This window comes from Panthera onca, chromosome B3 (assembly GCF_046562875.1).
Source record: "Panthera onca isolate mPanOnc1 chromosome B3, mPanOnc1 haplotype 2, whole genome shotgun sequence".
Taxonomy (NCBI): domain Eukaryota; kingdom Metazoa; phylum Chordata; class Mammalia; order Carnivora; family Felidae; genus Panthera; species Panthera onca.
In genome coordinates this window covers 28,424,024-28,441,747 of record NC_138344.1, presented here as the reverse complement: position 1 = coordinate 28,441,747, position 17,724 = coordinate 28,424,024, and the positions used below count along the sequence as shown (strand labels likewise).

Here is a 17,724-nt window from a genome sequence, read left to right as displayed (position 1 = left end):
AATGAAGTCTTGCCATTTGCAACATTACACCCTATAGGGTATAATGCTAAACGAAATAAGTCAGAGAAAGACAAATACCACATGACCTCACTCATATGTAGAATTTAAGAAACAAAGGCCTGTGTCATCCGCCATTTTATGCGAAGCAAGGTGGCCTCCACGTTCCCAGAGCGTCCTCTCCGCTTCTGCCTCGACCGCCTCTTGATAACAGACATGTCTCGCCATGAGCTGTGGCGGTGGCGGTGGCGGTGGCGGCTTCCACTGGCGCGGAGGAGGCGGCGGCCGGGCGGCCTCCACGACTTCCGCTCCCCGCTGCCTGGCATGGGCCTCAATCAGAACCGGGGACCAATGGGGCCCAGCCCGGGCCAGGGTGGCCCCAAGCCCCGAATCCCCCAATCCCACCACCACCTCCGCACCAGCAACAGCAGCAGCCACCGCCGCAACAACCGCCGCATCAGCAGCCGCCTCCACCGCCACATGACTCGTCCAAGCCCGTCGTTCCTCAGGGACCCAGCCCAGCTCCCGGAGTGGGCAGCGCTCCACCGGCCTCCAGCTCGGCACCGTCCGCCATTCCCCCGACCTCTGGGGCCCCCACGGGGCCAGGCCCCACCCCGACCCCGCTGCCCGCTGTCACCTCGGCGCCCCCTGGGGAGCCACGGCCCGAGCTGTCGAGCAGCGGCGTCCCCACCACCCCACCCCAGGCCGGGGGTGCCCCCCCCCCCGCCTCCACCCGCAGGGGGTCTGGGCCCCGGTCCTAAGCAGAACCCGGAGGCTGGAAAGGCGGCAAAATGCCAGGCGAGCCGAAGCCTGGCAGCGGCCCGGGCCTAAGCACTCCTGGCGGCCACCCCAAGGCACCACACCGAGGCGGCAGGGAGCCCCGAGAAGGCCGGCAGCACCACCCACCCTACCACCAGCAGCACCACCAGGGGCCCTCACCCAGGCGGGCGCGGTGGCAGCAGCGAGGAGAAGATCTCCAACTCGGAGGGGTTTAAAGACAATTTGTCTCTCTTGAGGAGGCCTGGAGAGAAAACTTACACTCAGCGTTGTTGGTTATTTGTTGGGAATCTACCTGCTGATATCACAGAGGATGAATTCAAAAGACTATTTGCTAAATATGGAGAACTAGGAGAAGTTTTTATTAACAAAGGCAAAGGATCTGGATTTATTAAACTTGAATCTAAAGCACTGGCTGAAATTGCCAAAGCTGAACTTGATGATACACTGATGAGAGGTAGACAGCTTCGGGTTCACTTTGCCACACATGCTGCCACCCTTTCTGTTGGAAACCTTTCACCTTATGTTTCCAATGAACTGTTGGAAGAAGCTTTTAGCCAGTTTGGTCCTATTGAAAGGGCTGTTGTAATTGTGGATGATCGTGGGAGGTCTACAGGGAAAGGCATTGTTGAGTTTGCTTCCAAACCAGCAGCAAGGAAAGCATTTGAAAGATGCAGTGAAGGTGTTTTCTTACTAACAACAACTCCTCGTCCAGTCATTGTGGAACCACTTGAGCAATGAGATGATGAAGGCCTTCCTGAAAAACGTGCACAGAAGAATCCAATGTATCAAAAGGAGAGAGAAACCCCTCCTCATTTTTCCCAGCATGGCACATTTGAGTATGAATACTCTCAGTGATGGAAATCCCTGGATGAAATGGAGAAACAACAAAGGTAGCGACTTGAAAAAAACATGAAAAATACAAAGGACAAATTGGAAAATGAAATGGAAGATGCTTATCATGAACATCAGGCAAATCTTTTGCATCAAAATCTGATGAGACTCCAGGAAGAATTAAGATGCATGGTAGGTAGAACTTCACAATCAAGAAATGTAGAAATGTATGGGGCGCCTGGGTGGCGCAGTCGGTTAAGCGTCCGACTTCAGCCAGGTCACGATCTCGCGGTCTGTGAGTTCGAGCCCCGCGTCAGGCTCTGGGCTGATGGCTCGGAGCCTGGAGCCTGTTTCCGATTCTGTGTCTCCCTCTCTCTCTGCCCCTCCCCCGTTCATGCTCTGTCTCTCTCTGTCCCAAAAATAAATAAAAAATGTTGAAAAAAAAAAAAAAAAAAAAAAAAAGAAATGTAAAGAAATGCAGCTAAGGCAAGAAGAACAACGTAGAAGGGAAGAAGAGATGATGATTCGTCAATGTGAAATGGAAGAACAAATGAAATGCCAAAGAGAGGAAAGTTATCGCCGGATGGGCTACATGGATCCAAGAGAAAGAGACATGAGAATGGGTGGAGGAGGAGCAAGGAACATGGAGATCCCTATGGTTCAGGAGACCAGAAATTTCTACCTCTAGGTGGTGGTGGTGGCATAGGTTATGAAGCTAATCCTGGAGTTCCACCAGCAACCATGAGTGGTTCCATGATGGGAAGCGACATGGTAAGAATGATGTTGGCTGATATTGGAGTACTCATTCACTTCAAGTGGATAAGCTATTAATCTCAAGGCAATATCCCACAACATGAGCCAAGAAGGAAAGCCACAAATTTTAGACTCAGGAAGAGTCTGGGATCAGGTGAACTGTGTCCAGAAAACCAGTGAGTAAGAGGGCAGAGGAATGAGCAACCTAATTGTTGTTAATAAAGACATTTTAAAATCAGAAAAAAAAGAATTTAAGAAACAAAACAAATGACCAAAGAGAGAAAGAGACATTCAAAAATGCTCAAACTCTTAAATACACAGTACAAACTGTGCTGACAGATACTTAACATAATCTCTTTGTTTTATTTTATTTTTTCAATTCTTAAATTTTATTTATGTTTTTTTTAAATTTAAATCCAAGTTAGTTAACAGATAGTGTAATAATGGTTTCAAGAGTAGAATTTAATGGTTCATCACTTACATAAAACACCCAGTGCTCCATTCCAACAAGTGCCCTCCTTAGTGCCCATCACCCATTTAGCCCATCCCCAACCCAACACCCCTCCAGCAAACCTCAGTTTCCTCTCTGCATTTGAGTCTCTTATGGTTTGCCTCTCTGATTTTATCTTATTTTTCCTTTCCTCCCCATGTTCATCTGTTGTGTTTCTCAAATTCCCTGTGAGTGAAATCATATGATATCATGATAATAGTTTTAAACTGAAAGCAGTTGTTAGTATTTTTTAAATCATCATTGTGTTTTGATCTTCTAAAACTGATCCATTATTTTATTATTATATTCTTATACATTTGGTAGTGGTCTGGATTTATTGTTGTTTTTAAATAATACTACACTTAACAATACTAGTCACATGAAGTCCTGCAAAGATACTTAATGAGTTGATAGTAAAAACATCTAAGATTGTCACTATATTATGAGAAAATGTCAAACACACAAAATAGTCTCTTTCAAAAACAAGAAGTGTATTTTAAATACAGATAATTTGTCTTCATTTAAAGCCAAGAAAGTAAAATAATAATAAATTCTGATTTTGACATACTTGAAATATTGTATCATAAAGCAATGTCTTTTTTTGATGTGTTTTAATACACCTACTACTTACTTTTTCAATATTATTTAAATACCTTCACGTTATAGGAAAAATTAACCATTAAAAAGTAATGACAGTAGGTGTATAAGTTTACACTTTTACCCTTAGGCCTGTGGATTCCGTATGTCTCTGCCAGGTACATCCCATGTCCCCCAGCTCATTGGACTGGAAGGTCCTTATATCCTGTATATTCTTTTCATCATCATCCATGTGTTTATCTCTCTCTGAACTGTGCAGGGATTTGTTCCCATGAAACAACCCTGAGTCTGTAAACAACCCCAGAGCGTTATTTTGACCCACCAAGTCCTTTAAAGAACAGGTCCTGTTGTAAAGTAAGTAGTGTTAAAGCAGAGAATAATCCACATATCCACATGGGAATGGTCCAAAAAAAAAAAACAAGGCTCTGTGCCTCTGGGACAAGCTGCAGCACAGCCCCTTGCTGAGCCCTTGTGGCACCAAAAGGGAGTGTTTTCCTCACACTGTCACCACCTATCCAGTCCTGAAGCCATGAACCTTGTTGGAAGTTCCTAAGGAAATTATCTCACCAAGGACATGCTGATGTACTCTGAAGGAACACTCACTCACGTGTTGCAAGATACTCAGGAAGGGTGACTTCTCGCTCCCCCTGCTGGCTATTGGGTGCAGTGCAGGATGCTGAGGATCCACTTTGGGATGACCACGCATGCTCTTTCTGCTGTCCAGGGCAGTGCAGGATGTTCTGGGATCACAAGGAGATATGTACCTCCTCCCAGTGGGGATGCTAAATCATTTAAAAGCTCAATGTCCCAGTCTTTTTTGCTGATTGCATCATGAGTGATGCTTTGCTCTAGCCATGCTCTAGTCATGCTCTAGCCACACTCTTGCCTGGAACATGCCTCATTGCTTGAAGCCACGACCTGGAGAGAAAGCGAGTCATCAGGCTTTTGAGTCATCTCAAAAAAATTGCCTCTGTGCCATGACATAATGGCAGTAATAATTTCAGCTCTCTGCAAAGAGCCACCCATTTCCACCATCAGATTCTCCACTGGATTTTTAACCTATTAGACACAAAGAATTGCAGCTCTCCTTGGGAGCAAGGTCTTCCTTGATGAACACAATATGTAGACTTGATCATAATCACAAATAACTGAAGCAGAAGAAAGTGGAAAATCTTCGGCTTGTCCTAATTTTGAAATTGTGGTCTAGAGATACTTCCAAAAACTCAGTAGTTATCTAAGCAGTGGAACACAGTTGGCATACTTTGGAGCTTGTCAAGGAAGGAATAAAACTGGGTTTTTTTTTTTTCTCATTTAGCAATTCCTCTGAGAAACTAATGAATAAGGTGGAATATTATGCTCATGACCCTTTCTATTATGTTTTTATGCACAAGAAAGTAATCTGCACTCATACTATGTGAAATATATCTGAAAATGTAATAATGGTAAGATATTTAAAATGACACATCTTGGATAACCAAAAAATGATTAAGAGAGAACAGGATCTATGCTTCTTTTTTTTAACTTTTTTTTTTTTTTTTTTTTTTTTTTTTACTTTTGAGAGAAACAAAGACAGAGTGGGAGTGAGGAAGGGGCATAGAGAGAGGAAGACACAGAATCTGAAGCAGGCTCCAGACTCCAAGCTGTCAGCACAGAGCCAGACGTGGGGCTCGAACTCACAAACCGCAAGATCATGACCTGAGCCGAAATCAGACACTTAACCAACGGAGCCACCCAGGTGCCCCTGGGATCTATGCTTCTTAAATAAAGAACCTTATGAGTTATATTTTAAATTTATCCTTTCAAAATTCTGAGTGTTAAAACTCCTTGGGACTTTCTGGTAAGCTCAGAACAGCATCTGTTTTTCCCCCAGATTGTAAGCAAGTCAATATTTAAATTGGTAATTCTGTGTCCATGCATGCCCACAAATCAGCCTGGTGGCATTCCCATGATAGAATTCCCTACATCCGCCCCTCTCATGCGTCATCTTTCCAAGAAGAAAGGTTCCCACCCTCCCCCCATCCCGCCCATGAACTAACCAAAGCATTCAACAATGGCAAAGAATACAGCCATTCATGGGCTTGGGCCTAGCTACCCTAGCTACAAATCAGTAACAATAAAACTGTTTGTGCACACTTGTGACTCTCTGAGACCATGGACTTCAGAACCACATGGACCCAGAAGTCGTCTTGGCCAGCAAAGGAGAATGTGGGGGTTCTCACTGGCCATTTATATGGACCTTGATCTTGGCAAATAAGAAACCACCACAGATCCAAGTCCCAGCCAAGAAGGAGTGGGAGTGATGCAGGGAATTTTTGCCTTACAAAGAATTGTATAAGGAAGTGTAGGAATGTTGAAAATCTTATTCATGAATGTTTATGGAAGGAGGCCGAGCTAGAGCTTTAAAACATGCATCACACTCTTTCCCCTGGATATAAGACAAGCAGAAAAAGGAATTTAAAGTACACGGATGAAGATCTTAGGTAGAGGGTGATCATGGAGCCCCTATAGGGATACAGGATAGAAAGTTCTTACTGCACTTAGGCCATTCACATTATCTTCTCTCTTCATGCTTTACACATGCACAGTTTGATCTCTTTACGTTTTTTCCCTACTTAGTGCTGATGCAATTTCAGACACTGAACGAACTAGAGAACTTAAAGTTTTTAATACTTTATTGCAATAAACCTCAACAAGAGAAGCCAAGAAATGTTTCCTTTCTTCCAAAGTGTGAAAACCACTGTCCTGGGGCAGGAAGTGGTCCTGGCAAGTGTTAGACTCCCAATTTCAGTGATGGTTGCTATGTCTGTGAAATTAGCTTCAACTTCTACATCCTGGTAGATTTGAGGACTCTTCTGCTTCTTACAAGAGAGCCACACTGAAGTCAACATATCCTCTGAGGAAGGGGAATTTGGGGCCCCTTCACTAGGAAGAGTGTAGCATGGACATTCTCCTTTCTCTCACATACAATAAGCTTATAACTGCAAGATTTCTTTATTCAAGAGGAAATGTGAGCATCTGGTCATCATTTAAATTAGCATAGGAAGTAAAAGAACCAAATAACAACTCCTAGGCTGTAAAAGAAACATGACTTTAATGTAATATTTAAACTAAACTAGCACTTACTAAATATCACTCCTCCAAATAGGTAAATAGGCCTCAGAGAACTGAAGTCAGGGAGATGGATGGGATCATTTCTTCTTCCCCTGGCCTTCAAGAGACCCCAAGAAGAAGCTCCCAGTGTTCTCCTTCACCTCAGAGCAGGGGTACTGGTGCCCCCAAGCATCCCAGCTGTGTCTCCACAGCCAAGGAAGAGGTTGCACTGCCAACTTGGACACTCACTCACACCTGAACTTGATGATGGCCATTTCTTCTTGGCCTTGACCGATCTGCTGGCTCACTAAGATCAGGGCTCCAGCTGACAGGACAGGATGTAGCTATAAGACAGAGTGACACCTATGAGCCTATCAGGAATCACACTTAAGGAGTCCTTTCCAGCAGCTAAAGTCCAGGTACTCCAGAGGTCACAATGCACCAAGGTCTAGGGCTGACCCAGGGAGCTATGGACACAGATTCTCTGGACTGGCCACCAGGGAGAGTCCAAGCTGCCCTCCACCATCTCCTGCTTGAGCTCATCTCACCTCTCATTCTCACTGAGTCTCTCTGTGTCTTGGAACCAGGCCCCAAATTCCTCCTTAGGGTTGAGGTTGTAATTATTTGCAGCCATCTGAAGCAGCAGGATCTCCCTCATTGCTTTGTATTCCTGGAGCCAGAAGAGAGAAAGACAGGATACAGACAGGACCTCATGGGGGATGCTATAAGGTCTTGTGGGATGTGAAGAATGGGACAGTGGATAGGTCCTGGGTCTTTGCATACATGGGAACCCTCCTTTCCTCAATTCCATCCAGGCCATTCCTATTCTCAGAGATAGGTGTAAATAGCACCTCCTCAAGGAAGTTTGCCTTGATCCCACCCCTTCCCCCTTAACCTCAAATTTCAGTTGGATGGGTCTCTTCTGAATAAACATAAAATATGGGATGGAGTCAGGGAGTAATCTCTCTGGGGTGGGGCTGTGTCTCTGATTTCCACTCCCCAAACTCTCCCACAGGAAGTATCACAGCTGTTCACCTCATTCCTTTTCTTGAGGTTGATCTTTCCTCCCTGGAAAGCAGACAATCAAAACCCATCAGAAAGAGCCCAGTAGCCATTCTGAGCCCCCTATGCCAAATGCTTCTCATGTTGCACTACCACCAGGTCCCACAATGGGGCCAGGCATACACAGAAAACAGAACAAGGACTTAGGCCAGGTGCTGGGTCCAAAGAAGGGGGGACATGGGGACAGAGGCTCAGGGACCTTATAACCCAGCCCTTTCTGATGGTATACAAAGAGGCTAAGGCCTCAGGCAAGAACAGACTGCTCATTCACTTAGGTGCTTCCTGACATGGATGGGCCAGATTTCAGTCTCCCCCAAGGTGCCTCATATGAGGAAGAGACTGACCCCAGCTCTGTTAAAAGCTTGTGCACTTTGCAGTCAGGCAGGTCTGCTGATTTACCAGCCTGGGGAACCCAAACCATTGTCTTATGCAGAGTCTCCCTTCACATCACTTAAGATGGGCATGATTTACCAGCTCACAGGAGTGGCTGTGAGGCTCTCAGGAGAGGAGCTTTGCCAAATTCTGAGCTCAGGGCTCTCTGCTTCCAAGCTTCATTAATGGTTCCCTGCTTAGTCCCCAGGCTCACCCACCTCCAGATAATCCTCCATTGTCAGGGGCAGCATCACCAGGCTGATGAGGGATATTCGAAGGAAGGGGACAACACCCTGTGCCATTGTGGTAAGGGTGGGATGAGCCCCTGCTCTCAGGAAACCCCACAAACTTCCAAAGAAAAATCCTTACCCTCAGCCTCTTCACCTACCCCAGGGTTCCCACATGGACCAGACTATGTTCCTTAGCAGCTTCCCCCCAACTCCCTTTCCCTCACCCTCCAAGAACACCAGACTCCTAGTCACAGGATATGTGGTCCTAGGCCCCTCCTTACCCCCAAATCCATCCTGTACCCAGCTTTACAGACCATCTTCCGGTTACTTCTAAAAGAGGATTTCAGGCACTGTGACAAAAGGAGTCAGAACTAAAGTGAGAAGCTGCTCTTCTCTTGATTTGCAGGCCTCCTGCTGGGAGGGGGAGCCCCTCCTCTCACCCTGAAGCCCCTGCCCCATGCTCCATGAGCTTCCTGCTGCTGATTCCTCTCTTGGGCTTTCTGGGTGTTTATCTCTTGGGTGACAAGCCTGGAGGGTGCCTCCTGCCAGGGTTGAGGACAAGGTTAGTGAGGCCACACTTCCCCCTCACCCAAATTCTCCTCAGTACTGCTGTATTTGGCCACTTGACATGTGACCTGAGTCATCTGGTGCCAATGCTACTTTAACATTCCAGTGTGCCCTGATTCTAGATCAATCCCAGAACAAACATTCATTCTGTGTGTGAAGTAGGGCCTGTGGCTGGGCCTCCCTGAACCTGCTTCTTCATCTGAAAAGTGTGAGAATTCCACCTACCTCACAGGGCCTACTGAGGACACAATGCCATATTTTTTATCATCACTGGTCTTGCTTTTACACATCAGATGGAGCAGGACAGAAAGATCCATACATTCCTTTCCTCCCTTGAACCTCATCACCACTTGGTGAGGCCTACACCACAGAATTGGCATCCCTCCATTTCCCAAATGAGGAAACAGAAGTCCAAATAGGGGAAATAAATTTTTCAGGGGTTCACAGATGAAAGGCCACTCTCTCCTTTTAGTCAGAGACCCTGTCTCAGCTGCTCTTCCCCAGTCTAAGACCACCACTGACCAGAAATCCTTTCCTCTGGGTTTTTGAAGTATGTCCAGGCCCCTGACTGGGCCAAGCCATTGATGGAGAAGAATAGGGTGTCTTGAAAGTCTGATTAGGGGAGTGCCGGAAGATGGCGGCGTAGGAGGACGCGGGGCTCACAGCGCGTCCTGCCGATCACTTAGATTCCACCTACACCTGCCTAAAGAACCCAGAAAACCGCCAGAGGATTAGCAGAAGGGAGTCTCCGGAGTAAAGCGCAGACGAGAGGCCCACGGAAGAGGCACAGGGGAAGTGCACTGCAGGTCCTCACCACGCCAGGGACTCTCCAAAATGACCAAACGGAAGAATTCCCCTCAGAAGAATCTCCAGGAAATAACAACAGCTAATGAACTGATCAAAAAGGATTTAAATAATATAACAGAAAGTGAATTTAGAATAATAGTCATAAAATTAATCGCTGGGCTTGAAAACAGTATACAGGACAGCAGAGAATCTCTTGCCACAAAGATCGAGGGACTAAGGAACAGTCACGAGGAGTTGAAAAACGCTTTAAACGAATTGCAAAACAAAATGGAATCCACGATGGCTCGGCTTGAAGAGGCAGAGGAGAGAATAGGTGAACTAGAAGATAAAGTTATGGAGAAAGAGGAAGCTGAAAGAAAGAGAGATAAAAAAATCCAGGAGTATGAGGGGAAAATTAGAGAACTAAGTGATACACTAAAAAAAAATAATATACGCATAATTGGTATCCCAGAGGAGGAAGAGAGGGGGAAGGGTGCTGAAGGGGTACTTGAACAAATTATAGCTGAGAACTTCCCTGAACTGGGGAAGGAAAAAGGCATTGAAATCCAAGAGGCACAGAGAACTCCCTTCAGACGTAACTTGAATCGATCTTCTGCACGACATATCATAGTGAAACTGGCAAAATACAAGGATAAAGAGAAAATTCTGAAAGCAGCAAGGGATAAACGTGCCCTCACATATAAAGGGAGACCTATAAGACTCGTGACTGATCTCTCCTTTGAAACTTGGCAGGCCAGAAAGGCTTGGCACGATATCTACAGTGTGCTAAACAGAAAAAATATGCAGCCGAGAATCCTGTATCCAGCAAGTCTGTCATTTAGAATAGAAGGAGAGATAAAGGTCTTCCCAAACAAACAAAAACTGAAGGAATTTGTCACCACGAAACCAGCCCTACAAGAGATCCTAAGGGGGATCCTGTGAGACAAAGTACCAGAGACATCACTACAAGCATAAAACATACAGACATCACAATGACTCTAAACCCATATCTTTCTATAATAACACTGAATGTAAATGGATTAAATGCGCCAACTAAAAGACATAGGGTATCAGAATGGATAAAAAAACAAGACCCATCTATTTGCTGTCTACAAGAGACTCATTTTAGATCTGAGGACACCTTTAGATTGAGAGTGAGGGGATGGAGAACTATTTATCATGCTCCTGGAAGCCAAAAGAAAGCTGGAGTAGCCATACTTATATCAGACAAACTAGACTTTAAATTAAAGGCTGTAACAAGAGATGAAGAAGGGCATTATATAATAATCACAGGGTCTATCCACCAGGAAGAGCTAACTATTATAAATGTCTATGCGCCAAATACCCGAGCCCCCAGATATATAAAACAATTACTCATAAACATAAGCAACCTTATTGATAAGAATGTGGTCATTGCAGGGGACTTTAACACCCCACTTACAGAAATGGATAGATCATCTAGACACACAGTCAATAAAGAAACAAGGGCCCTGAATGATACATTGGATCAGATGGACTTGACAGATATATTTAGAACTCTGCATCCCAAAGCAACAGAATATTCTTTCTTCTCGAGTGCACATGGAACATTCTCCAAGATAGATCATATACTGGGTCACAAAACAGCCCTTCATAAGTTTACAAGAATTGAAATTATACCATGCATACTTTCAGACCACAATGCTATGAAGCTTGAAATCAACCACAGGAAAAAGTCTGGAAAACCTCCAAAAGCATGGAGGTTAAAGAACACCCTACTAACGAATGAGTGGGTCAACCAGGCAATTAGAGAAGAAATTAAAACATATATGGAAACAAACGAAAATGAAAATACAACAATCCAAACGCTCTGGGATGCAGCGAAGGCAGTCCTGAGAGGAAATTACATTGCAATCCAGGCCTATCTCAAGAAACAAGAAAAATCCCAAATACAAAATCTAACAGCACACCTAAAGGAAATAGAAGCAGAACAGCAAAGGCAGCCTAAACCCAGCAGAAGAAGAGAAATCATAAAGATCAGAGCAGAAATAAACAATATAGAATCTAAAAAAACTGTAGAGCAGATCAACGAAACCAAGAGTTGGTTTTTTGAAAAAATAAACAAAATTGACAAACCTCTAGCCAGGCTTCTCAAAAAGAAAAGGGAGATGACCCAAATAGATAAAATCATGAATGAAAATGGAATGATTACAACCAATCCCTCAGAGATACAAACAATTATCAGGGAATACTATGAAAAATTATATGCCAGCAAATTGGACAACCTGGAAGAAATGGACAAATTTCTAAACACCCACACTCTTCCAAAACTCAATCAGGAGGAAATAGAAAGCTTGAACAGACCCATAACCAGCGAAGAAATTGAATCGGTTATCAAAAATCTCCCAACAAATAAGAGTCCAGGACCAGATGGCTTCCCAGGGGAGTTCTACCAGACATTTAAAGCAGAGATAATACCTATCCTTCTCAAGCTATTCCAAGAAATAGAAAGGGAAGGAAAACTTCCAGACTCATTCTATGAAGCCAGTATTACTTTGATTCCTAAACCAGACAGAGACCCAGTAAAAAAAGAGAACTACAGGCCAATATCCCTGATGAATATGGATGCAAAAATTCTTAATAAGATACTAGCAAATCGAATTCAACAGCATATAAAAAGAATTATTCACCATGATCAAGTGGGATTCATTCCTGGGATGCAGGGCTGGTTCAACATTCGCAAATCGATCAACGTGATACATCACATTAACAAAAAAAAAGAGAAGAACCATATGATCCTGTCAATCGATGCAGAAAAGGCCTTTGACAAAATCCAGCACCCTTTCTTAATAAAAACCCTTGAGAAAGTCGGGATAGAAGGAACATACTTAAAGATCATAAAGGCCATTTATGAAAAGCCCACAGCTAACATCATCCTCAACGGGGAAAAACTGAGAGCTTTTTCCCTGAGATCAGGAACACGACAGGGATGCCCACTGTCACCGCTGCTGTTTAATATAGTGCTGGAAGTTCTAGCATCAGCAATCAGACAACAAAAGGAAATCAAAGGCATCAAAATTGGCAAAGATGAAGTCAAGCTTTCGCTTTTTGCAGATGACATGATATTATACATGGAAAATCCGATAGACTCCACCAAAAGTCTGCTAGAACTGATACATGAATTCAGCAAAGTTGCAGGATACAAAATCAATGTGCAGAAATCAGTTGCATTCTTATACACTAACAATGAAGCAACAGAAAGACAAATGAAGAAACTGATCCCATTCACAATTGCACCAAGAAGCATAAAATACCTAGGAATAAATCTAACCAAAGATGTAAAAGATCTGTATGCTGAAAACTATAGAAAGCTTATGCAGGTAATTGAAGAAGATATAAAGAGATGGAAAGACATTCCCTGCTCATGGATTGGAAGAATAAATATTGTCAAAATGTCAATACTACCCAAAGCTATCTACACATTCAATGCAATCCCAATCAAAATTGCACCAGCATTCCTCTCGAAACTAGAACAAGCAATCCTAAAATTCATATGGAACCACAAAAGGCCCCGAATAGCCAAAGTAATTTTGAAGAAGAAGACCAAAGCAGGAGGCATCACAATCCCAGACTTTAGCCTCTACTACAAAGCTGTCATCATCAAGACAGCATGGTATTGGCATAAAAACAGACACATAGACCAATGGAATAGAATAGAAACCCCAGAACTAGACCCACAAACGTATGGCCAACTCATCTTTGACAAAGCAGGAAAGAACATCCAATGGAAAAAAGACAGTCTCTTTAACAAATGGTGCTGGGAGAACTGGACAGCAACATGCAGAAGGTTGAAACTAGACCACTTTCTCACACCATTCACAAAAATAAACGCAAAATGGATAAAGGACCTGAATGTGAGACAGGAAACCATCAAAACCTTAGAGGAGAAAGCAGGAAAAGACCTCTCTGACCTCAGCCGTAGCAATCTCTTACTCGGCACATCCCCAAAGGCAAGGGAATTAAAAGCAAAAGTGAATTACTGGGACCTTATGAAGATAAAAAGCTTCTGCACAGCAAAGGAAACAACCAACAAAACTAAAAGGCAACCAACGGAATGGGAAAAGATATTTGCAAATGACACATCGGACAAAGGGCTAGTATCCAAAATCTATAAAGAGCTCATCAAACTCCACACCCGAAAAACAAATAACCCAGTGAAGAAATGGGCAGAAAACATGAATAGACACTTCTCTAAAGAAGACATCCGGATGGCCAACAGGCACATGAAAAGATGTTCAACGTCGCTCCTTATCAGGGAAATACAAATCAAAACCACACTCAGATACCACCTCACGCCAGTCAGAGTGGCCAAAATGAAGAAATCAGGAGACTATAGATGCTGGAGAGGATGTGGAGAAACAGGAACCCTCTTGCACTGTTGGTGGGAATGCAAATTGGTGCAGCCGCTCTGGAAAGCAGTGTGGAGGTTCCTCAGAAAATTAAAAATAGACCTACCCTATGACCCAGCAATAGCACTGCTAGGAATTTATCCAAGGGATACAGGAGTACTGATGCATAGGGGCACCTGTACCCCAATGTTTATAGCGGCACTCTCAACAATAGCCAAATTATGGAAAGAGCCTAAATGTCCATCAACTGATGAATGGATAAAGAAATTGTGGTTTATATACACAATGGAATACTACGTGGCAATGAGAAAGACTGAAATCTGGCCTTTTGTAGCAACATGGATGGAACTGGAGAGTGTGATGCTAAGTGAAATAAGCCATACAGAGAAAGACAGATACCATATGGTTTCACTCTTATGTGGATCCTGAGAAACATAACAGAAACCCATGGGGGAGGGGAAGGAAAAAAAAAAAAAAAAAGAGGTTAGAGTGGGAGAGAGCCAAAGCATTAGAGACTGTTAAAAACTGAGAACAAACTGAGGGTTGATGGGGGGTGGGAGGGAGGGCAGGGTGGGTGATGGGTATTGAGGAGGGCACTTTTTGGGATGAGCACTGGGTGTTGTATGGAAACCAATTTGACAGTAAATTTCATTTATTAAAAAATAAAAAAATAAAAAAAAAAAAAAAAAAAAAAAAAGAAAGTCTGATTAAGCAGTAGCTGCCTGCCTTATCCCATTTGGAGTCTCTGTACCCAGATCAAAGCCAAAGTTTGATCCTCTCCAAGCAACAAGTCCTCAGGACATTCCTCAGCTGAGCGGTCTTCATTCACTCAGGAAGGAAACCCTTAAAGTGCTAACCTCTAATTGACAGAGAAGAGGATGACAAGACACTTTACTACCTTATTTACATGAAACTTCTCATACCCATTCAGGAAGGATCCACTGTGAATCCATCATTTCCCCAGACATTTCTCATTAGCCACTGAGGGCATATGTCAGTGCCAACTAAGCACTTAGGTGAGAATCCTATGATTGAATAGCAGTGACTGCTGTAGGGATTTAGTGTGGAGTCAGAGAATGCATACATATCTGTCTCTGTCCAGCCATTTGAACACAAGCCTGGAAAGGCTTTTTTTCCACTGGATCCATGGGAATCCCCTTAGAGACGCCCTCTCCTTGGAGATGTGCAAACAGAAGAAAAAGTAGAGTCCAGCCTTCCTGAGAGCAGACTGGGCTGGTTTAGGAAAGAAAGGAATCCCTAGTTGTCTCATCCACTCAAGAGCCTAGAGAAAGATTAGTGCCAGCAGGATAGACCCTCATGGAAGCAAGAGACTAGCTAATGTTGCCAGCTAGACAGTCCCGCCAACACCATTATATCCTATGACCAGGGACTCCCGAACCTCAAACTGTCCCCCATTTGTCCATAGACCACACAGGTCCCTCCTCCTGTTAATCCAGAAAAATCTATAATTAAACAACAACAAAAACAAACATTAAATGAGAAACTAACGAAACCACATCGCACCCATTCCCCTTTCCCTCTCAGTCCTCCCTCTATTTCCAGACTCCCAACTTCCACTCTACCTTGGTCATCATTTCCCTGCTCAGTGACTTGTCTTGACTACACAGCTCCTTAAATTTTTCGTAGCTCTCCCTGAGAGGAGAAAAAAGAAAAATTTAGGAATAGCATGGAGGATATGAGTGCCAATCCCTTTTATTTAAAAGAACCAAAAGCTTCAGCTGAGTGAGTGTTTTCACTAGGTTCCTCTGAGCACTAAGGTGTGTGTGGTTGGGGAGGGGAGCTTTCATGGTGGTCACCTGGGGCCTCAATTTCCATTTCTATTGAGCTTCTCTGTGTTGCCTAGTTTTTTATTTTAATGGGCTTATAGTTCTGCTGCTACAAACGCTGGAAAATCTCCAACTTAAATCAACCCAGTATCTGACCTGTAAGAGAACTGATTCCTGAAGCAGAACTGGTGGGCTGAGGACCCAGAGAGTCTGAAGACCCCACATATCAGCCCAGTCTCTGCCCCCAGGGTTTGCTGCCTCCCAGGAGTTCCCAGCTGACTGAGGGAACAATGGTAGAAATAGGAGGTCCCTAATCCATCCTGGTCCTCTTGTGGAGAGAGGTAGATACCTGGAAACTTTCCCCCATGTGTTCTTCGGACTGCAAATCAAGGTGCTCTGCAGAGCAGAGAGGATGGCATGCAATGAGTAGTTCCTCAGAATTTGGCACTCCTGGAGAGGAAAGAGGATATGCTGTGAGGTGGGGAGCTGGAGCCCTATTTCCTCTAGCTTTAGTCGCCTCAGTTTAAATCTCCCCTCCCGGATGACACAGATGCTTGGGGAGTCCTGGAAATGCATATTTAGGGCCAAAAGAGTAATACTCATAGGGAGGACGATTTTGTTCCATTCAAGGAAGAAACCAGGTAGGAAGTCCACCACTGGGACATAGGAGTCAAATCCGGTGTGCTTCTGGCAGGAAAGGCCTAGGGACTGTGGAGGGGCTCAGACCATGGAAATGAAAAAGTGAAGAGGCAATTCCCAATTTCCAGAGTAGGACTCCACTGGAACTCCCCCAGCATACCTGGGCCACCTGGATCCAATGCTCTACTACCCTGGACCTGTCCTGGGCAGTCAAGCGTGGGTCCCTGAGGCAGGTGGTGATGACACAGTTGGTCACACTTTTGAATGGGTGATGGTGTCACAGACCATGGTTGCCAGATGCTCATTGCCAGGTTTATCCCTCTCGGGCCAAGTGGAGCCCAGGCAATGACTGGGCACCACCTTCTGGAACAGCTCCTGGGGAGCAAGGAGAGTGTCATTGGGCACTGCCACAGCCTAGATCAGTGCCCGCAGTCCCAGGAAGTATTCACTGGTCAAACCTGGAGCTCAGACCTATTGGGAGTTCCTAGGTTTTGTCCTCTGCTCACTGAGGGCATACAGCATGGAATGACTCATGACCCAATACTGGTGGTGAAGAAAGGGTTCTTTTGCATCCAGCCCCTCCTCACTAACTCTGAGATTCCAGAAAGTAGCTCAAGTTTGTTCTTACCAAGGGGACATCTTCCAGCCGTCCTGATCACCCTCTGCTCTTTCTATTGAGATGCACATCCTTCTGTGACAACTACAACCATGGCCTTCTTTGTCTTGCTTGTAATTTAGTACACACCAGGTGCCTAATAAGTGCTGAGGCTGCTGAGTTTCCTGGGCATGTGGGTGGCAACCCATGGACCTGGCTGCACACAGGGAGTGTTCCTCCCTCACCAATTGGGCCAGGCCTTACCCAACTTTCTATCTGTTCTACCATATTTAATCTGCACAGCCAATTTTTGCAGCAAGGTGCTATTAGCGTCCATCTCTACTGACCAAGATGGACAGTAAAGGCTCAGACGTTTAAAAAGTTACACAAATCACACAAATGGCAAGCGGTGGAGCTGTGACTTGGACCCAGATAATGAGTCCAGATCAGGAAAAGGCAGGTCTGAGGCAGCTGATGGCAGAGGGAAGTCCTCCCTTGACAAAAAGAACCCAGCTGCTCACCACATCTATTACTGTTAATTGCTTGGCCACCAGCTGGGGAGGGAAGACCATGAGGTCAGACTTTTCCTCAACTGGACTGTTCTTACTTGTCACATGCCAGGAGCAGGAGGCCTCTGAAGCTGGAGGTGGCTCTGTATTTATTTTCATAGGTGGAGATGAAATTCTGAATATAGCTGAAGGTCCAGCTGACTCCAGTTCAGGACTTGGCACCTAGAGCTGATGTTTGCTCTTGCTCCAGC

At 44.6% G+C, this 17,724-nt stretch overlaps 1 long non-coding RNA gene and 1 pseudogene across 1 annotated transcript; one reads left to right on the top strand and one right to left on the bottom strand.

Moving 5' to 3' along the window:
• The first annotated feature begins 223 nt into the window (after window positions 1-223).
• LOC132669620 (splicing factor, proline- and glutamine-rich pseudogene) lies at window positions 224-2,563 on the top strand (annotated as a pseudogene).
• Window positions 2,564-15,525: 12,962 nt separating this feature from the next.
• LOC144616568 (uncharacterized) lies at window positions 15,526-16,737 on the bottom strand. The gene is made up of 3 exons (XR_013555922.1): window positions 16,530-16,737; window positions 16,080-16,180; window positions 15,526-15,596 (listed from the first exon to the last, which is right to left on the bottom strand). It is a non-coding gene; the product is annotated as an uncharacterized LOC144616568 (long non-coding RNA).
• Window positions 16,738-17,724: the final 987 nt, after the last annotated feature.